The sequence below is a fragment of the Odocoileus virginianus genome, chromosome 7 (assembly GCF_023699985.2).
Source record: "Odocoileus virginianus isolate 20LAN1187 ecotype Illinois chromosome 7, Ovbor_1.2, whole genome shotgun sequence".
Taxonomy (NCBI): domain Eukaryota; kingdom Metazoa; phylum Chordata; class Mammalia; order Artiodactyla; family Cervidae; genus Odocoileus; species Odocoileus virginianus.
Window position 1 is genome coordinate 66,701,366 of NC_069680.1, and position 22,825 is coordinate 66,724,190.

Below are 22,825 nucleotides of genomic sequence, written 5' to 3' on the forward strand. Positions count from 1 at the left end.
GGCAATTTCAAGACAGAATTATTATTCATTGTAGGATTATTTGTGTAATGTTGTAAATGACAGCTCTTCACCCCATCCCTGGATTCAAATTAAAAGCCTCATTCCATGGCCTTTACGCACACATTCATTCTCATTGTTCAATTACAAACACTGAGATGAGATGCTGATGACACCCTGGGTAATTGTCTGGTTTCTATTCAGAAGTTCTTAGTTCACGAACATTGTTTCATTTGATATTTGGGGAATAGCCAGGCCTTCCCTTGACACTTAAAAAAAAAAAAAAAAACTTTAACAATTTCTATGTTAAACTGATTAATAAATAACCAAGAAAGATAATGGACCAAATTCTGTGGTTAATAGAGAACTGTGAGGCTTCCTCCCCACCCCCATCAACTGTCCAATAGGGAATCAAAATATTCTTCTGATACTAATTAAGTTAAAAGGCAATTTAATGTTTTTGTATTTAAAATAGAGATTGACTAAATCATCGAAAATTTTAAAATTAAAGCCTAAAACTCTTTTCCACCAAGAACACATTTGAATTCTTTTTTCATGGGCACTTAAGGGATACTAATAGGTACAGAGAGAAGAGGGAAAAGTAAAGAAAACACCTGGATAAATACCTAAGGGGAGAAAAAAAGAGTGATACAAAAGAAAAAAAGAGAAGTGGTAAAGAAAGGCATCTAGGATGGAGACAGAGGAGAAGATCAGACAAAAGTAAGCAGAAAACAATCAACCCAACGAATAACAACAGTATAATGAAAAATAAAGATAAACTTTCATAAAGCAGCCTCTAATTTTGGAGCATTAACACTAAAATCTTTGAAAGCTATTTTACAGATTTAGAATGACAGGAGTCAAAGGGTATGCAACCTCTTGGTAACTACTTCCTTAATGAGATAAAACTGTATCAAGACTACATCCAGCTCAAGGGCCAGTCGCTCCTCATCCCTGTCTGATAAAGGCCATACTATATGTTTCTCGTGTAAAACATTTGATGTCTATGCAGGTCAGCATTTTTATCAGGGCTTCCCCTTACTAAGGCAGGTGACTTAGCTTCCCCATACCACAGTGTCCTCACCTATAGGGTCTTGGAATGGGAACAAACATGGTACTTATTTCATTGTGGAGATGTGAGGGTTATAAAGATATAACACAGGGAAAATACCTGGTATCTTAGGTAGCACTTAATAAATCCTTAATAAATATGAGCATATGTTATTAGCTAGGGCTGTTCACTTTAGATGAAGAAAAAGAAGGAATGTGTGTGTATAGATTTTTTTAAAGTATTTTGGATATTGTATAACATCATCTGAAAGCTCTTTCTTTATTAGGTTGAAGGTATCATACTCAGAGCCATCCTTGTCTCGTATGCTACATGAAAAATGAAGAACATTCTGCATTTTCTATCCTGCATCTCCTTCCCGTCTCTGGCTTCCACACCCAGATCTCAGGATTGGTCAGCCCCCAAGTCTTATTTTTTTTTTCCATTTATTTTTATTAGTTGGAGGCTAATTACTTTACAACATTGCAGTGGTTTTTGTCATACATTGAAATGAATTAGCCATGGATTTACATGTATTCCCCATCCCGGTCCCCCCTCCCACCTCCCTCTCCACCCGATCCCTCTGGGTCTTCCCAGTGCACCAGGCCCGAGCACTTGTCTCATGCATCCAACCTGGGCTGGTGATCTGTTTCACCCTAGATAATATACATGTTTCGATGCTGTTCTCTTGAAACATCCCACCCTCGCCTTCTGCCACAGAGTCCACAAGTCTGTTCTATACATCTGGGTCTCTTTTTCTGTTTTGCATATAGGGTTATCGTTACCATCTTTCTAAAGTCCATATATATGTGTTAGAATACTGTAATGGTCTTTATCTTTCTGGCTTACTTCACTCTGTATAATGGGCTCCAGTTTCATCCATCTCATTAGAACTGATTCAAATGAATTCTTTTTAATGGCTGAGTAATATTCCATGGTGTATATGTACCACAGCTTCCTCATCCATTCGTCTGCTGATGGGCATCTGGGTTGCTTCCATGTCCTGGCTATTATAAACAGTGCTATGATGAACATTGGGGTGCACGTGTCTCTTTCAGATCTGGTTTCCTTGGTGTGTATGCCCAGAAGTGGGATTGCTGGATCATATGGCAGTTCTATTTCCAGCTTTTTAAGAAATCTCCATACTGTTTTCCATAGTGGCTGTACTAATTTGCATTCCCACCAACAGTGTAAGAGGGTTCCCTTTTCTCCACACCCTCTCCAGCATTTATTGCTTGTAGACTTTTGGATAGCAGCCATCCTGACTGGCGTGTAATGGTACCTCATTGTGGTTTTGATTTGCATTTCTCTGATAATGAGTGATGTTGAGCATCTTTTCATGTGTTTTTTTGCCATCTGTATGTCTTCCTTGGAGAAATGACTGTTTAGTTCTTTGGCCCATTTTTTGATTGGGTCATTTATTTTTCTGGAGTTCCAAGTCTTCTTAAAGTCTTAGACCAGCCTGGACTCTTAACTTTGAGAAGCACTTCTCTTATTTCAGGTCTTCATTCAGGCCATGGTTCAACCACAGCATCACCTCTGTTTCCTTCCTTCATTTCCCTCACAAAGGAATCCTTTTGTCTAGAGCCCTTAGTTTGGCTCCTTGAAAGAGTCTCTTCTTGCATTACTTTCTTGCTCAGCCTACCTTTCCAAAGAAGAAAAGCACATTTTAGGAACCTGCCAAAAAATGTTAATCCTTCTTTCTCTCAGTCTCCTACACATGAACCCTCAGATACACATATGCAAGTCACAAGTCCACATTCAGCTCAGAGCTTAGCTTAGTAGGCTTCTGTGTTCACAGCTTTGATTCCAGCATCTCTTCATTTGGAAGACCTGCTCCTCTTCCTCCAACCTAGTGAAATACTACTGGAACTTTGATAGGAAAAATGCCTTCTGTTTTGAGGGAATGATGCTCTAAGCACACGCCCTGTGTCCTGTTTACATCAAGCAGCATAGTGGGCACCATGATGGGAAATGACTTGTCTACTTCAAAGTTCCAAGACTAATGACCTCTTTGAAATTCATTATTTATAACTTAGTATAGGACAACTCTGTGCTCTTCTGACCTTAAGAGTCTCATTTGGGGTAGAAGTGATTGCCCTATATCTCTCCAGAGACTGAATTAGCTATATCTTTGAAGCCCTTTGGTTCTCATCCCCTCCTTCAACAGATTCATTCATTCAACGCTGACTATACTCCCGCAAGTAGATGCTAATGATACTGCAGTGATCCAGGCAGACTAAATTCTTGCTTTTATGGAGTTAGTAGGAATTCTAATGCAGATGAGAGAAGCTAGATGAGAGACAAAATACTGAACAAATAATCAAAGTATATAAATACTATATTAGAGAATTTTAAGTTTATAAAGAAAAATGAAAGATGCAGAGAACAGAAAATCAGAGTAATTTAAAACAGAGGAAACTTATCGGGGTGGCCAAAAAGTTCATTTTTGTTTTCCCCTAAGTTCTCAGGATGATTGAAAGTTAGAGAAAATAATAAGGAAAACGCCTTCAGAAAAATGATACTAATTTGCCATGTAAACATGGCATGTAGCCTGCTCCCTCCAAGCCTGTTTCCTTCTCTACAGTACTTTGTATGGTACCTTCTAGCACTGAAATTTTATTTCTCTAAGTTGTAAGTAGCAATTTAAACTGAGACTAGAGTTTGCTGAGACCTAATTACTGTGATCTAAGTTCAATGACATAAAGAACACTCCCACGTTCCCCAGAGGTCTCCCCAAATCCACCATGTGTATTCCTGGTCCCAAACAACTGTGAAGGCAATCACAAATTCACTGTGATTTTATTTTCTTCCACTGACTCAGAAATAACTTTAAATGCAGGTCCTGCCTTCCCTCAGACACCCTCCTGATAGAGATGATCCTAAAAAGAGTCAGAAAGGGGACTCTGAGAGCAAATCCTTGCTCTGGGCACCCTAGGCACCCTAGGGCACCCTAGCTTCAAGCAGCAGCTCGTTCCAGAGCCATTGTCTTAACTCCAGTGAATTCAGACCTGATAAGGTAGCACCCAACCAAGGGTTTCCTCTTTTGGGTCTTTTATTTTCCTCTCTATTTTCCTCAGAACTGATACAAGGCTCAGGAGGAGGCCCTTCGTCTTGGAGGAGTCATCTTGGGACCATCCAGAGAAGGAAAGTCATCCATCAAGTGCTCATCAGCCATATCTGATTAAAAGTTCCCTTTGGGGAGATTCCTCTGCTTTTCAGAGTCAGCACTCTGCCTGCTGGAGGAGCTACGGTGAGCAGGTTAAGAAGGGTCTGGAGGCCCTGGAACAGCCACTGGCCCCCGGCAGTCTGATGAGAGCTGAGCCTTCTCAGGTTCTTCCTATGGGCCAGACACAGTTCTGAGTGCTCTGCATATGTTAGTTCACAACCCTAGGAAGTGGATTGTTACTGTTATTCCCATCATACAGATGAAGCAAATGAGGCCCAGTAAAGCAGCCTGTCCAAGCTCATCAAGTTTATAAACAGGAGACAATAGCCTAGATTCTGTGATTAACCACAAATGCTATGGAGCAGCCCTACCAGAACAAATATCATACAAGACACATACATAATTTTAAGTTTTCTAGGAGGTATTTTTGGGACACTTAACTGATTTATTTACTAGTTTATTGATTGATTTATTTAAATCTGTAGATATTTAAAGACAAATCTTTAAATGGGAGGCCCTTGGACAGCAAGATCAAACCAATCAATCCTAAAGGAAATTAACCCTAAACATTCACTGGAAGGACTGATGCTGAAGCTGAAGCTCCAATACTTTGGCCACCTGATGTGAAGAGCCCACTCACTGGAAAACACCCTGATGCTGGGAAAGATTGAGAGCAGGAGGAGAAGGGGGGTGACAGAGGATGAGATGGTTGGATGGCATCATGGACTCAATGGACATGAGTTTGAGCAAACTCCAGGAGACAGTGAAGGACAGGGAAGCCTGGAGTGCTGTAGTCCATGGGGGTCACAGAGTCGAACATGACTGAACAACTGTACAATGACAACTGTTGGAGGAGGAAGTTTTTTAATTACTTTCACCTGAAGCTCACATACATTGGTTTTCTTGTACATCTTTTTTTTCTTTTTTTCACTTTGGCTGCCCTGAGCAGCATGTGGGATCTTCGTTCCCCAACCAGGGATTGAACCCATGTCCCCTGCATTGGAAGCACAGAGTCTTAACCACTGGACTGCCAGGGAAGTCCCGTTTTGTACATCTTTAAGGCTGCAGTGTTGGCTGCCCTTTCCCCGCTCTTTCTTCAGAGAACCCTGCTTCAGGGATGCAAGTGAGTCATCACTGAGACCCTGGCTTCACTCCTCGGTAGCCCTTGGCAGTCTGAGCCAGTCACAATGTCGCATTTCTTTGCCAGCAATTGGTTTAGAACCAGGCATGTGACTCAGTTCTGGCCCAAGAGATAAATGGGAGGTGTCCTTGGAGCTTTAAAAAAATTGGTCCTAAGAAAGAGGCCTGAAAGAGGTGGTTCCTTTCCCATTGGATAACTTTTTCTTTTTGCCTTCTTTTAACTGTAGTAAAACATACAATGTAAGATTCATGTTAACCATTTCTAAGTTACAGTTCAATGGCATTAAGTACATTCACATGGTACAATTATCCCCCTATCCATCCAGGAGCATGTTTTTTTAAAAGTCAAAAAGAAACAGGTGAAATTAATTTTAATAAGAGCTTATTTAGCCTAGATTACGTTCTGATGAGACTGTCCTAAATACTACCCTTTCAAGATATAATCAATATAAAAATTATTATTATCAATAATATTTTGCAGTCTTCCTTTCATGTTAAAATTCTGTACTCAATTTTACACTTACAGCATATCTCGATTTGGACTGGCCACATTTCAAATGCTCACTAGCCACCTGGGGTTAGTGATTCCCATGCTGGACAGCCATATCCAGTTCCTCTGGTCTATGCACACTCAGGCAGCCCAAGGCCATCCCCAGGGGAGAAAAACAAGCCATCTGTTTACGAAAGGTACGCACATCACCACCACCTCTCTAGGGAAGTCTGTGATTCACTGCCAGACCCTACATGGTGTCTGACTCTAATAGTCCTAGATCAGCATCTCTAAGCTCCCTCACCCCCCAGTTGCCATCATCATGATGACGTCAGCACAAGATCTAGGCCCTGAAGGAGAGCGTTTCCTGGTGGGGGCAAACGTTGTGCCTCTGGCCAATTCACCTGTGGGTCTGCGTCCAACCTGTGAGGGTGACCTCAGCAGTGGAGGTGGAGACAGCACCTACGTAGCCACTTGAGCACCCCCGGGCTAAGCCAGTAATAAACAAACATATGCCTGCGTGGAAAGAAGGAAGTGTGTGAGCAGAATTGAGGCAAGCAATGGTTGCCATGGAAACCAGCCAGCCTCACTCCAGACTTTTCCCTGATGTCTTGATCATTATTCCGTGGCTGATGAAGCCCAGTAGAGAAGCATTGTCCCTGTACCTACAGAAACCTTCTAAATGGTCCCGTTATGATCAAAGCAGATTAAAACAGGAACAGTAACATATCTGTTCTCTCCGTCATCACATCCACCTTTTGTCCTGGGTATTACCCAAAGGATCAGAAAATAAAACCACCCTTGCCTCAGAGATAAATGCCTGGAGGGCATCAAGGTAAGACAATAGAGATGAAGTAAAGTGAAGTCGCTCAGTCGTGTCCAACTCTTTGTGACCCCATGTACTGTAGCCCACCAGGCTTTTCCATCCATGGGATTCTCCAGGCAAGAATACTGGGGTGGGTTTCCTTCTCCAGAGATCATCCCAACCCAGGGATCGAACCCAGGTCTGCCGCATTGCAGGCAGATGCTTTAACCCTCTGAGCCACCAAGGAAGCTCTTGAGGGGCTAGAGATGAGGTGGATCCCAAAACAAAAATGCTAAAAAATGCTTGACTGAACAAATGGTTCTGGCTTCAGGGGTTTACCACCTTTGCAAGCTGACTAAGAACTCATCCTGTAAAGTACATCCTTGGACTGATCTCTTCCCAGAGCCGTGGGTCTTTGGGATGGTCCAGTATAGTCTGTCACACATCCATTCATTCCTTCACTCATTCATGAATGAGAAGCACCATGGTACAGCAGAAAGAGTCTAGAAATCCAGTTTTAAATTTCAATCCTGAGCCTTATTGGATGTATTGTCTTAACTAAGTTATTTTTTTAAATCTTTGTAAATCAATTATACTTCAATAAAAAATTTAAAAATTAAAATAATAAAAAGTAAAAAATTGTGTGCTGTGCCCTGGTTTTCTTATCTGTAGCATTAGGGTGAGAACAGAATACTATTTGTCACTATATGTCATCCATATAGTCATAGTCAACATCCTTAGATATTGACTTAAAGTTACATCTTTTCCCCTAGACTGTGAGCTTCTTGAATATTGAAACCATATCTCATTCCATGTTGATCATGAACAAACTACCTAGCAGACAGCCTGGTACTTCCAGATACTCAATATCAGTTGGATGAAGAAATGACAAAGTGCTTTCCCTCTCTTTTAATTTCATTCTCACAGCAATCTGGTTCAGGATTATTTTAGCCCCGTGCAAGACAAAGGAGATTATAATATTAAAATACATGCTTCCTCTTCTCAAGGTATTTACCATTTACTGTATTTAACAAACAGCTTATATAATATTTGGTCTCTGCCAGCTACTGTTCTAAACTCTATAAATCTTAGCTCACTGAATCCTCATAACACTTCAATACAAGGTTAGGTGCTGCCTGTAGGACTATCCCTGGCCCAAGGTCACATGGGTACATGGCAGAGCAAAAGTCAAATTCAGCCGGTCTGGCTTTATAGTCAGTTGCTCTTAACCACTTGGGTAATCAATGCCTTAAATAAGGGACATAGGTCACCTGCATAAATGTGTATAAAGAATATACAAGAGTGATGGGTTACAGAGGAGGAGAAGACCCCACATTGCATCTTTAAGAGAAGAGCAATCTGAACATGCAAGAACATTGGAGAAAAGAAGAAAGTCTGGCTGGAAAGTGAGTAGGGGCCAGATGATGGTCCGCACTGACTGTCTGCATAAGCAGTTTGGGCTTCAGGCCATGGGACACCACTGAAAGTCTCTGAGCCATAGGGGAAGCTAAGCAAAGCTGGCTTTAGGGAAAATTCATCTGCCAATGGCATGCAAGGCAGACTAAAGGGAGGAGATGGGGCAAATGGGGAGAGTGACACAGTGACTGATGTCAGGGGTCAAGGAAGAGGTCTCAGAGTCTAAACCAGGATGATGGAAGCAGAAGCACAGAGGGCAAGTCCATAGGACATGGTTTCTGCCATGATGTAAGATGTCTGCATCAGCTTCCCACCAAATCACTCAAATTAGTAACAAGTTCCAGGAAGCTCTTACTGGGTACCTTCCCAGCCATCCAGAGTGGCACAGGGGCAACTTGTAGCACCAGTTTCCAGAGAAGGTAAAACTCGGAGCTCTCCTGAGGAGTGTCTGGAAATGGTGGCTGAGCTCTCTCCATGAATATGCAGCTGGCTACTGAAGCTAAGATGGCAAATTCAATCATGACAAAGAATCCCAGCCATTTCAGAGGTGAAAGGCAGCCTGGGACATCAAACTGCAGTCCTGTTATATCACCCTATCCATCACCACTCAGCATCTAAACCCAGTCTGGGTGTTACAGTTAGTGGAACTTTCTATTCCAATTCCCATCACAGCAGAAGTGAGGAGCAAAATGAGGAATGGGTGAGGAGAATGGGGGTGAGTTATGGCTCAAGGACATGATTTGTGAGTTTTCTTCCAAGATCTCCCAATTGTCTGAAATCCTCTATCTATCCCAGGTGCTGCATGAATTCCTGGGGAAGGTTTTCTCTGACTTCAGAATGAAATAGATGCCAGAGAATGCATATAATAGGTTGACTCATAAAACTAGTACAGAGAGCTTTGCTCTGACAAAAGCTGGAGTCTTCCTGATTATTTATCTATCACATTTGAAGCCTTGTAATCCCATTTTCATCTTGATGGAAGCGATAAAAGCTTAGCAAACTTTTATGGCTCCCAGGTCGAAGCTGAGGACTCTACCCCCTGTTCCCACCTAGCAATGCTTACAGACTTTTCAATTCAAAGTCAGGGCAGAAATTGCTTTTGGTCAAAAGCAAAATGTATTTATCTTTGTAAGCATAGTCATTAAGATGTGAGCATGAATACCTGAAGAGATAAAACACAAAGGGAGAAAACAGACAGAAAAAGAAAGTGAGGCTTCTGAAGCTAGAGAGAAAATGATGACACATCAACCCCCACTGAAAACTTTTTATGGTGCAAGGAGAGTGGGGTGTGGAAAAAGGCATCTTCAGAGATTGGGAGAATGGAACCCTGAGAGTGGGCCAAGGGGACAGCCTTTCAGTAGGAGGGCTGTGATCAACCTGTGCTCAGTGCTAAAAGAGCTTTGAGAGTAGATCTAATAAATGGGAAAATTTTGCTTCCATTTCTGTTTGTCTGTAGAATCACTGTGGATCTGAAATCCACCCCCTCCACTTCTCCACACACTGAAGAAAGTCTCCAGATGGAAAAATCTGAAACTAGGCTTCAATATGAAAAAGAAAGAAAAGAAAAAGAAGGCTCATCCAGGAAGCTGACAGCTTTCTCATCCTCTAAGATCTAACCTATGGAGCTCCAGTATCAAATACTAGGAAGAGTCAGGAAACATGGGTTCTTGTCTATTTGTTGCTTTGGACTGACTGCATGACCTTGGACAAACCTCATTTAAATCACTCACAGACTTTTTGGAAAATGGAAGTAGCAAAGGCATAACAAGGCATAAAAAACCCTGGTACTGCCACCTGCCAAGACATTGCTCATGGCAGACATCACTAATCAATCACAGCATTCTGTAGAGTAGTAGTCCCAATTGCTCTGCTGCACAGCCTTGAATCTTCAGCAAACCCAACCAATCTGGCCAGCCAATTAATCAGAATGGGCCCTGGAGATGAAACCTGTTCACCATCCCTGGACTAAATCTCTTCTAATCCTTGAACTCCAGAGCTATAAAATGCTACATGTCACATATATTCTCATTACAGATACCCTTGAAAGCCAAAGTCATTCAGTCATGTATGACTCTTTGTGACCCCACAGACTATACAGTCCATGGAATTCTCCAGGCTAGAATACTGGAGTGAGTAGCCATTCCCTTCTCCAGGGGATCTTCCCAACCCAGGGATTGAACCCAAGTCTCCCACTTGCAGGTGGATTTTTTACCAGCTGAGCCTTCAGGGAAGCCCAAGAATACTGGAGTGGGTAGTCTATTTCTTCTCCAGTGGATCTTCCTGATCCAGGAATTGAACCGGGGTCTCCTGCATTGAAGATGGATTCTTTACCAACTGAGCTACCAGGGAAGCCCTCAACTAAGATTGATCTTTCTTCTTTTCCTTGGCCTTTTCCCCAAGCCCTAGCAGCCAAGGCTGTAAAGAAAAAGACTGACTGGAAGGCTCTCCCATTACATCCATGTTTAAAGCTCCGAAAGTGACCCAGTGTATTTTTCTTGGGCCTCTTTACCTTAGATTCCCTCATTCTGCTAAAAAGCTCCTCCTAAAGCCAATGTCCCCTCTAGCCTCTTAAGGATTTCATCAAGGTAGAGAATTCTGTTCCTTTTCAAATGCTATGAGATCATGGAAGAAAAGACAGCCTGGGGAAGTTCAAAGACATTTAATTATTATCCTCAGTTCTTTTGAAAATTATTAAAGAGCCCAGAATTAGAAATTCAGATTTCCTCCAGATCCCTGAGAACAAACATCTCACTTGTAAATGGCTTAATGTGTCTGTTTAATGTACACAAAATTGTCTTTCAGGAAAGCGGATTGTTTTTCATGTCATTTTGCATCTCTAAAATATACCACCTATGGCAAAAGGATTGAGATTCAAGGTCTGACAAAATCCACAGCAGAAATAATTAGCCCCAGAGGCTGTGTCTGAGAGTTAAATGAAAGAGAATCAAGTTACTTATTTATTTCTGTTCTATCTGGATCTCTCCATCACAACCTGGAGAAGAGGAACTTTATCTTTGGAGGTTGGATTTTGCTGCATCGTCTCTATGAGGTTGATTTGTTGGAGAGAGCCCTCAGTCCCCAGCACAGCAACTCCTTCTGGTCCAGGAAGCTATGAAAATCTGCTTCAGTGATGTAACTTTCTAGGAAAAGATACCAGAAAATCCTACTTGTTTGCAAAGTTTGCACAAATCAGAGGAACAACGATGTTTCATCATTTAGCATCCAAGGAAGGGCTCAGCCGTTACTCCCAAGGACATGGACAGTCTTTCCTTAAATAACATGAACTAAACTGCAAACACCGAAATAGGCGGCCAATTGAGGATCTGTTGTGGTTATTTTTTCAGGTTCATCAAAGAAGTTTACTGGAAATAAAGCTTCATTTAGGGGAAACTCTGCAACATCAAACCCACTAAGAATCTCAGTATTCACACCTTTGCTGTAATTTGGAGGCTAAACGCCTGGCAGCTCCTGTCAACCCCCTAGGTATATCAGGTATATAGGTATATTAGGTATATAGGTATATTAGCTACCTTGCTCCCCAAATAAAAATGAATCTTGCCATGGTAATGTCTCCTCGCTCCTCAGCACCTCTTGGGTGTCTCTGTTAGTCATGACTTTAAATAAATGTGCCTCTTGTGAAATGTTTACAGATATCAAGAGACAGACCTGCCTCTGCCCTCTGCCCAGAAGAGGAACAGACTTCCAGGAACTCTGTGACTTGCATTGGCAGCAGTTCTGCCACAGCAATGCAAACAGCAAAGGACAGAACCCACACCTCCCCGACAGTCTCCTCAAGAAGGCTGCTCCACGGGACAGAAGGCTCTTCTGTTCAACTCTGGTGCCAGTGGGGTTACCAAATCAGAACGTGATCCCCTCAGGGGTTTCCAACTCTTGGGAGATGGCCAGAGGAGGGACATCCAAGACTGAAGTGGTTTACAGGAAGACACTTCTTCGGTGAGCAACTGGTCCCTTGGGATGTGACCCCTCCTCCCACAGCATCCTTCTTCCTACCCAACTCCATGGTCACAGGCCCTGCTCCTCCTGCCGCCTGCTTCTCTCTCTGCCTACAGTGATGCACCTAGAAAGGAGTCCAGGAGGAAAAGAATAGTAAGAGATGAGAGGGAGGCAGAAGCCTGATGACACAGGGAGAGTTTTTGTTTTTGTCTTAAATGAAGTGCCAAGCCAGGGCGGGGCCAGGAGAATGGGTCCTTGACGATTTTCTGCATCCCTCCAGTTTCTCTGGAAGCTGACAAAGGATTATTCTTTCTCCTTCTCCAGTTCCCCAAGTGCCGAGCTCATTGCCAAGTGCACCACAGCTCTGAGGTAGACCCTTGCTGCCTTTGCAAATAAAGGACAGTAGCGTAAGTAAGAAAACATAGCAACATTCTGGACTTCAAGGGAACAGACTATTACTACCCCCTTATTTTATCCACAGACACACCAAGACCTCGAAAAGGAATGGACTTATCCAATGTCACCAGAGAGATTATGGCAGAGCCCGGATTAAGAACCCAGTGTCCCGCTGTCCACCGTTCTTCAGATGAAAGGAAGTGATGGTCATCTCTGCTCTCATATCCCAAATTGATCTTAAAACACCATCATCAATCCCCAAGGCCCAGACGGATACACTGCATGAAGCCAGGTCAGTAAACTCATTTCCTCCTTCCTGAAGATGTAAGCTTTCTTCCTGGAGAGGTTGAAGGTGGTTGAGAAGCCAAACTGCCCACCTCATGGCTTGCGGGAGTCAGTAACCTCATGGCAGCTTCCCCCTGGAGCCCACACACAGGGGTCTGTGGGAACAAGCAGCCCCTGAAACCAGCCGCTCTCCACTGCAGGAAGTTATCTGTCACTCTGGCACAAGGCCTGGCAGAAGGCTCTGTGAGTGCCTGACTGACAGAATCAACTCCAGAGGGATCCAGCATGACACAGAAGGAAACAGGTTGTCCCCTCCCCACGGGATTCTACACCCCACCCCTTCCTGGGCAAGTTGAAACCCACAGGCTAACAGAACCAGCAGGTCCATGCGGAGGCCAGGGAGCCGGGGGCTACTGCCCTGTGAAATGCTACCTTCCTGTCATTCGGCTCTCATTGCAAGCTATTGTTAGTATAAGCAAAGCCAAAATTTGAGGAGAGTGATGTGGGAGGGGGCCCTTGTCCTCCCCTCTCCTTTTCAATGAGTTGCTTGCTCCTTGTTTCCCTGGGGACAGCTGCTTCCTCAACAGCCACCATGAAATGAAGAGAAAAAAAATTGCTGAAAAGAGAAAAATGGGAAAATGGGGAAAAGATCAAAATTCAGCCTCTTCGCTAAAAGCAGCCTGGAAAGGTGAAGGTTTTTCAACCTTTCAGCTTAATGTGCTGGATCCTGGCTTTTCCATAGGTACAAGAAACCAGAATGCCCAGTCCATTTACTTTCTGGATTAACTCACCTCGAGTAAACAAGGAAGGCCCAGAGGTCTGCTTGCCCAGGGAGGAGGCAAGTTCACAAGTAACCTGGATGTCCTCAGGTAAGATCTGTGTCCCCAGACGCTTGTGAACCAGGAAGCGAGCTTCCACTCAAACAGGCCCTGGCTCCTCAGTTTCGTAGAGTCTTCCATGTCAGCACGGGGCCAATTTTGTGAACTACAATTAATTAGATGAGCAAAAAAGACAGCCCCAGTGCTTAAGAGGCCTGGGTACATTTAATTGAGTTTTCAAGTGCCCTCATTTCCTTAAGAAAAACAGAGAAGTAAATGTCCTGTCCTAGTTCCCTCCACTACTCAAACACCTGAGAACATTTTCTGCAATTAAATTTTTAGGGCAAATTTGCTGTTGTTGTCATTCTTCTGAAGTAGTCGTTTTTCTGGGAAAAGCCTCATTCTGAACCCAGACCCTAAAAACAGGGCTTTGAATGCACCAATTTGGGATGTTTGGGGCCCAGAGGCACGAGTCAGTCTGCCTCCTCCTAAACATAGCCTAGTAAACTAAACCTGGAAGCATCAGCTCGTGTGTGGTCCTGAGTGTGATTTTCCAAACACGTGTTTCCTGGCAATGACAATGGCTGGCAACTTTGTCATCATCATCTCTATTTTTGAGTCTTCCTGTTCAACAAACTTCTTCACAGCTGAAATGGAGGCTCCAAGGAGAGTCTCAGTCCACCAGGTATTTTTTCTGACAAATAGGGAGTGCTAAACTATGAGCATTTCCCGAAGGCCCTGGGGGAAAAGGTGAATGAAGAAGTGTCCCAGTATGAGATGTATCTGGTGTGTGTGTGTGCTCAGTCATGTCCGACTCTCTGAGACCCCATGGACTGGAGTCCACCAGGCTCTTCTGTCCATGGAATTTTCTAGGCAAGAAATACTAGAGTGGGTTGCCATTTCCTATTCCAGGGAATCTGCCCGACCCAGGGGTTGAACCCATATCTCTTGCATTAGCAAGCAGATTCTTTATCACTGGGCCACCTGGGAAGCCCTGGATGGTGGGCTCCAAATACAGATGTTCTGTTCCCTACAGAGCCTCAAGGGGGCGCCAGCTTTTACTAACTGGGAGGGAGGAGAGGGAGGGAGAAAGAGTGGGAAGGAGAGACAGAGAGAGTGTCAGCTTAACATGAATCATATATTGTTAAACTCAGGCCCCTTGCATCCAGCCACAGAAAGACACAGGACATGTGATCAGGATTAGAAGAGGTGGGTCTCCAGGCCTGTCCGAGGATGGATGGAAAGGTCACAGGCCCTGATTTATCACCAAACTACTTCAAACACCTTGCCACCCAAAAGCACTGCAGGAAAATGCAAGAAAACATTTTCACTTTCAACACCTGGGATGATTTCACTTTGCAGACTTTGCTAGAGGAACCCCTATGTGTCCAGTGCCTTGAATAGCGTCTGACACCTCTCAGGTGCTGCAGGAATGCTTGAAGGAAGGGGTGAATGACTCGGAGGAGAGTCTGGGCATATACAGTAGAACCTGTGTCCTTCTCTTCTGGTGACTTAACACACCTTCTTGCATCTTTCCAATGGATTTGGGGTTGCTGCCTGCCACTGGATGTTAAAGACACCTCCCTATGTCAGAAGGTACTGACATGCCTTCTGAAACCAGCCCTGTGTTCATCAGCCTCACCTCACATCCAGGGAGGACTGGATACGGGGACCACAGTGAGTACACTTGTCCCTCTTTCCTCAAGATTCATCTGTCAGCCTGCCAGGGTGGTTCCTGTGAGACACGTGCCTACGATGTACAGTTCCCAGGGAGAACCCAGCCAGCCCTCCGGCCCTCAGCCAGCTCAGGACGGCTGTATGAAGTGAGAATTTCCTGGCTGACTTGACAGTGATGAGTCAGGCTGGCATGAGCCAGCTTCAGAAATGACAGGGCCTGAATTGTGTGCATGGACCGAACATCATCAGCTGGCTGGACCCAGACCTGGGACCTGGAATCCTCAGACCCCGTTTAGATGGCCATGACCAGAGGTGGCTCAGCCCTCTTAAACGATGTCTGAGTTTGGCGATGTCTGAGGGCTCCTCCATTCCTGTCACAGGAGAGGATTTATCCTCCACTCCCTGCCCCCGTGCGTCTCCACACCATCATGCTTCCTCCATGACATGGTGACCAGGCTCCCTTAATTCTAACAAAAATAATAATATCAAATTCTTATTAAGCACTAACCACATAACAGGCACTATTCTAAACATTTTACATATGTTGATGCATCAAATCCTCCTAACAACATGAAAAGGCAGATGTACACTGCTATATTTAAATGAATAACCAATAAGGACCTACTGTACAGCACATGGAATTCTGCTCAATGTTATGTGGCAACCTGTTTGGAAGGGGGGTTAGGGGAGAACAGATGCGTGTATATGTATGGCTGAGTCCCTTGGCTGTTCACCTGAAACTATTACAACACTGTTAGTTGGCTATGCCCCAATACAAAATAAAAAGTTAAAATAAACATTAAAAGGCACAGAGTAGTAGTATGTTCATTGAACGGATGAAGAAACGGAGGCACTAGAAGATGAAGCAACTGGCCCAGGTGGAAAGCCCTAGAGCTGAGATTCGAAAGAATGACCATAGAGGCTGTGTTCCTAACCGCCCTGCCATACCACACATCGCAGCCCTCCACGCGCCAAGCACCATAGCATCCCTCCCCAAGGAGGCAGGTCCAAGGGAGAGAGGAAAATCAGGACCTGGCGATCTGAGGATGCTAAGTGCTCCACCTATCCTTCTTGCTGGTTCCAAATGAATGAGACACCAGGCCAGATGGGGTACAAAAGAAAGTAGAAGCCCCAATTCAGATGATGCTGGATCAGCCACAGAGCAGGCTCCTGTCTCCCGGTCCAGACAGAGAAGCTGAACCGGAGCCAACAGAGATAAGGGAAAGCGCTGAGTGCCTTACTCAGTAGGCATCCACTGCCTGGGTGCTATATTCGCTTCTGTGTGCTGGGGAACACCAGCGAAGGTATGTGGTTTGGACGGATGGATGAGTGGCTAGAGATGGATAAACAAACAGATGGATGAGACAGAAGAACAAAACAGGCACCCACTCCTGGCAAACACCCCAGTGGAAAGAGGCAGCAGCATAAGTACTGGCCACCAGCGCCCAGGGGCTGTGGAAGCTGGGGATGAACAGCCGGGATGAACTGGACTATTCCTGGGTCAGAAGGCTCTTCCTGCCCCCAGAACTCTCTGGGGATTAATTTCTGAAAGTCTCCTTTATTTTCACAGGGGAGGGTAGAGGAGCCAACACACCAGCTAGTAAAATTAATAACTGCCCTTCGCAGAATGTGGTGGAGAGGCGGGCACACACAGCATATGCCCCGCAGACTGGCAGCATGGACCAGTGGCTGGTATGGCTGAGGCATTTGGCCTGCAGGTCTGGACCAGAGGTGTCTTCCATGGTAGGGACCAGACACTGGGCTGCCGGGCCAGGCCTGGGGCGCGCCAGCTGCAGGGGGATGCAGGCAGGTGAAGGTCAGGTGACAGAAAGTGACCCCGTTGCACAATTCTCAGACATATTCCACTGACCACAGGAAGCGGAAATTCCTATGCTGAGCCAACTGTGGGATCTGGGGGGCCTGCCTAGCTCTGACCTCTGTATCCCTCTCTCCACTGCATCATTTAGTTGAGCTTGTGGAAGTAAATGTAGAGGGTCTCTACAAGAAGGGACTGGATGGTACATCTTATCCATTGCCTTGAACCGCGGGAACAAGTCCTGGTGGCCACTCAGCAGACGGGGAACTTGATGGTCTGGTTTGGGAGTCACCAAATGCATTCAGTCCAGGACCCAACAGTAACTCCTCCAGGGTGGTGTCTCTTGGATTCTGCGGATACTATTCAATTCTGCTGCGGTAGTGCATTGCAAAAACAGCCACAAACAACATGTAAATGAGAACATGGTTGCATCCCAATAAAACTTTGTTTATGAATACTGAAATACGATTTCACATCATTTTCACATGTCACAGAATAATCTTCTTTTGATTTTTTTTAAAAAGCCATGTAAAAATATAAAAACCATCTTGAGCTTGTGAGCTGTACCAAACAGGCAGTGAGCCAGATTTGGCCCATAAGTGATAGCTGGGCTAACTAAATGTTTTCCAAAGTGTGTTCTCTGTGATGCCCACAGATACTTCATGGGGTAAGGGTTCCATGGTAAAACAGGAGTGGGAAATGCTGGGCCAAAGTCTTCCTTACTGCAGGACTTACACAGTGATACCCATTGGACAATCTTGAAAATAGGACAAGAAATCTGTTCAACTTCGAGGGAAGTATTTTTATTCTGGAGCATCTCCTACATCTAATTTTCTATGGACCCTAATTAAAGTAATGAGGATGAAATCTGGCCAACCATCAGCAGCAGTGCCACCAAATGAGATCCTACCTTTCTTTGAACATCTCCAGTGACAGGCAACTCACTACTACCCATGGGTTCCTACTGAATTCAGTGACTTCTCTGACTTCTTTTCCCATCCAATGACACTGGGTCCCAAGTAACAAATATAGTGCAGTCTAGTGCACCCTTCATCACAGATAAACCTTTATGTTTATTAATATAAATAAAGCTTTCCTTGTTTGATTTACTGATTCAAACACCAAATATAAATTCTATTTATCCACAGGATAAAATAGTCATTATTAAGTCATGGGTTATGGAAGTGTGGATTACCACTCAGTTCCTTTAAAAAGAAGCCTCACTTAGGGGAGTTAAACTCAAATTAAATCTCAGTTTAATTGAGATTTAAACTCCCAACTGCATGAAAAGCAGAATATACCATTTCACTATGGGGGCATTCTTACTTAAAAAAAAAAAAAAAGCCTATGCAACCCAAGATCTGTCTGCTACCTAGGGGGTCAACTGTAAGGGATATAGAAATTTTATGCACATTGTCTAAAATGTAAAAAAGGGGGATAGGGAAGGAGGTGAGAAGAGGGTGAGATGGAAATGTGAGGTATGTGAATTTGCTACCAGAACCACTGAAAATACACAGTAGAAGATGCTGAGAGAAGTGTCACCAGCACCATGAGGCACTTACAGGGAGAAATTAAGTCAACGAGGTCACCTGTGTGATTAAGCTCTGCCCATGTGCTCTCCACTTTGCTCAGCTGGTCTGATTCCAGGTACAGATAGCGCAGCAGTGAATGCACCTATTTAACTCTATTAAACCAATAGGATTATTTCTCTTTGAAAGGCTTGTTACATATTTTCTATGGGGCCCTAGGAGATAAGGATAGAATGGTCTAGGCTATGTATACTATGTTAATGTAAAATGCCACACATGCATATATTTAGGAAGATAAAAGGAAAGACTGGCATTTTTCTTTCTCCTTATTTCAACAAATCATTCCCCAGACAGTAAAGCAAGTAGAATATATTTTCAATTCATGGATTAGATGTGTCTGTTTCCTGGAGCAATATTTAAATATAGCAGCATGGGAATATGAGGACAATAAGCCAAAAAAAAAAAAAAAAAGAGTAATTCTAAAGGCTCTATCTTTGTTCAAGGAGCTGATAGATACATTGGCAAGACTGGGCTTTGAAGTGAGCACAAAACACTGAATCTATAAAGGGGCTGAGCAGCTTTATACACAACCCACCCAGGGTAGACTGTGTTTACACCTTGAGGTGAGGCCATGCTTGACCACAATACATAGTTTTTCTAGGGAAATAGTCGCTCTGAGATTGCTGTGGAAATTAATATGAATATTCACGAACAAGGTGCTAATGGAGATGGTGTTAGTGTGTGTGTGCCTATATCTATCTCTATAACTCTGTATGTCTATAATTTTTCCCATTATAAATGCACTCACTGGTATTGTCACTCTTGTATTACATTATCTTAGGGAATTCCTACCTAAAATTTTTCTTTCAATTTCTGCCTCTCAATTTCTTAGTTTATGAAATAAGAAGTTGAACTAGACCAAAAATCAGTAAACTATGGCCCCTGAAACAAATCTGGTCCCCCACCTGTTTTTATAAATAAAGTTTTATTGGAACAGAGTCACACCCATGTAACTGTGCTGATTTCAAACTACAGCGGCAGAGTGGAGTTGTGACAAAGTCTCTCTATAGCTCGCAAAGCCTAAAATATTTATTAGCTGGCCTGTTACAGAAAAACTTAACCCTGACCTGGACTACTTCTAATACTAATTTTGGCTTATGATTCTATAAAGTACAACCAACCAATACAAACAAAAGCCTACTCTGTGTGCTTCTGACCCTTTTTATTTATATTACAGGCATACCTCACTTTATTGCACTTTACTGATACTGCACTTTTTACAAATTGAAGATTTGTAGCAACCCTGCCTTGAGCAAGTCTATAGGTGCCATTTTTCTAACATCATTTGCTTGCTTCATATCTTTGTGTCACATTCTTGGTAACTCTCGCAATATGTCAAATTTTTCATCATTTGTTAGGGTGATCTGTGATCTTTTGGTGATAGTAATGATTCACTGAAGGCTCAGATGATTGTTTGCATTTTTTAGTAATAAAGGATTTTTAATTAAGTCGCTTTAATTAAAATTTAATTAAGATTTTTTTTTAAGTCTCCTGCACTGCAGACAGATTCTTTACCAGCTGAGCCACAAGGGAAGCCCAAGAATACTGGAGTGGGTAGCCTATCCCTTCTCCAGCGGATCTTCCCAACCCAGGAATTGAACCAGGGTCTCCTGCATTGCAGGCGGATTCTTTACCGACTGAGCTACCAGGGAAGCCCAAGGTATGTATAATACATTGCTTTTAAAAACATAATGCTATTGCTCAGTTAACAGACTCCAGTATAATGTAAACATATTTTATATGTACTGGAAAACCAAGAAATTCACATGACTAGCTCTATTGTGATATTCACTTTATTGCAGTGGTCTAGAATTGAGCTTGCAGTATCTCTGAGGTCTTCCTGTACTGGCTTATTCTTAGAAAGATTTCATTTAGTTCCCCAAACTCTACAGAGAACATAACCACATACATGTAAAGTTCAAAGAGTAGGCAAAGAGGAAATGAGAGAAGACATGCGGAGATGAGGCCGGGAGGATGCAAATGCAGAATGTAAACCCTGAGATGCTGTGTACATTCAATGGCCCAAGAACTTGGCTCCCAGAAACCACTACAGAAAAGGGGCCAGTGTCCCTCCTCTCCCATTTAGAATGCTCACTGGAGGTTAACCAGAAAGACCATAGCAATCCTGGCACAAAGAACTATTTACCCCGAATCTGTGCTTAAGCAGATAACATGAGATGTAGTGAAGAGTCCCCAGAAACACCCAAACAGCTGGGAGGCATCTCACTGGCATTCACTGTGACATTGAAACGGCCCTCAGCATGGACCAGCTCCAGGTCCCAAAGTGGAACTGATCATCAGTTCTCCCAATATATCCCACAATTTTGAATTAAGCATGCACCAACATTCTAATCAGAAGATAACAAGTATTTTTGCTTTAAGAAAAAGATAAGAAAGCAGTCATCCTTAAGAGTCTGGAGGTGCACTCTGATACAGAATCCCTTAGCCATCACTCTAAGAGGAGGCCCTATGCAGCCTGAATATGAGGGAACTTTGGGGAGAATGGATACATGTGTGTGAATGGAGGAGTCCCATTGCTGTCACCTGAAACTAGGGCAACATTGTTAATTGGCTTTACTCCAATACAAAATAAAAAGTTAAAAAAATTTTTTTTTTTTTTTAAGAGGAGGCCCTATGAGGTCTCGCTGTCTTTGTAAAGCTAGGGCTGAGACACAAGACAAAGATGGGCTATTCTGAGACCTGGTCAAGGAAGTTTCTCACCCTGATGTTGAAGCTCCAGTTGTGAATAGAATTAACAGTGAATAAAAGCACCCGTAAAGGGTGACCCTCATTTCACATTGTTTACACTGAGCGCTACAACCTTTTGTCTAGTTTCGCAATGTGAATAATGCACATGCTGAATCCCTGGTGCTCCCTGCCCTCTGCCCAGTGTCTGGAATAATGCCTGGTGCAGGTGAGAAGTAAATACTTCCTGCATGAACGATGTGCTCATCTGAGAGATCCGGACAACCAGTGAATCCACAGATACGCCAAGGCTGTCTTGGACCATCCTTCCCCAGCTGGGCCTTGCCCGCCTTGCCTGGTTTTGAAACTCGCCTGTGACAATGAGATAGGTAAGGGCCCAGATGTGGAGGTCAAGCTCCTGAAATGTGCATCAAGGAAAACAAATTAAAAATTGAAAAGGAAAACTGCACAGCCTGTGTCTAGTCTCACTTGAGTCCCATTGTTGCAAGGATAAACATTTGGACAGTTCAAGACAAACACAGCTTCGGGTTCTGAACAGGGAGAGCTGCTTCCCCTTGCACGCTGAGACTACAATATGAAATCTCTTCCCTGCTCAGAGCAAGGACCTGCCTTCCCTAAAGGAGAGGCCTGCTCTAGAGGTGCCGCCTGTACTCAGAGCTGCCTGCTCTCCGGGCAGTGGGACTGATCCAGCCTGAGCGCACCAGAGCAGCCCAGACCACCTATTCTCCCAAGAGACCTTCGGAAAGCAGCTGGTCTCATGGGCAGTCCAAGGCAAGAAGGCCTCAGCATGCCATGCTAGTCCACGCAAATGTCAAGAGCATCAGAACAAGCAGCCTCAGGACCTAATTGGGCTCAGAGACAGTCATGTCACAGCCAAAGCAACAGGTGACAGTGGCTTCAAAAAGGAGGTATTATCTTCAGATGGGAAGTGATGACACAGGAAGAGCACTGGATGGGGAGTCTGGAAGCCTGCAAGTACCAGCCTGGCTCTGTCACTTCACTGCTCTTCCTCGGCCTTGATTTTCTCAACTGTAAAATGGACATAAATTCACTGATAAGACTGGCTCCGTGGCTTCCTCATTATGCACTCCTATAACAAAATAGGAGCTATGGAACAAATTCAACACTGTCCTTGCCCTTCAACCTGATCCCAACATTTAGGGCTTAGCACAGTGCCTGGCTCCTGAGAGGCTCTCGGTAACATTGTTGTCTGCAGTAGTAGCTGACTTTAAAAAGTCTTAAAAAAAAAATGATTCCATTGATATGAAATGTCTAAAATATGCAAATCCATAGAGAAGAAAGTACATTAGTAGTTGTTAGGGGCGGGGGATAAGGAAATGGAGAGTGACTGTTAAAATAGGGTAAGGGTTTCCTTTCGGGGTGATGACAATTAGATAGCAGTGAAAATAAGTGAAGCCACTCAGTCATGTCCGACTCTTTGCGACCCCAGGAACTGCAGCCTACCAGGCTCCTCCATCCATGGGATTTTCCAGACAAGGGTACTGGAGTGGGCTGCCAT

General features: G+C 43.8%; 1 protein-coding gene and 1 long non-coding RNA gene across 33 annotated transcripts in view; one reads left to right on the forward strand and one right to left on the reverse strand.

The window, feature by feature from the left end:
* The window catches only part of KCNMA1 (potassium calcium-activated channel subfamily M alpha 1), a 752,676-nt gene that overhangs the window by 502,411 nt on the left and 227,440 nt on the right, over nucleotides 1-22,825 (reverse strand). The gene's annotated exons all lie outside the window — the stretch shown is intronic.
* On the forward strand, nucleotides 11,738-16,832 carry LOC110145437 (uncharacterized). 2 transcript variants are annotated; one of them, XR_011488580.1, is made up of 4 exons: nucleotides 11,738-12,019; nucleotides 12,344-12,707; nucleotides 13,443-13,569; nucleotides 14,881-16,832. It is a non-coding gene; the product is annotated as an uncharacterized lncRNA (long non-coding RNA). The 2 variants fall into 2 exon arrangements; XR_002316208.2 differs by having other exon boundaries at nucleotides 11,742-12,707.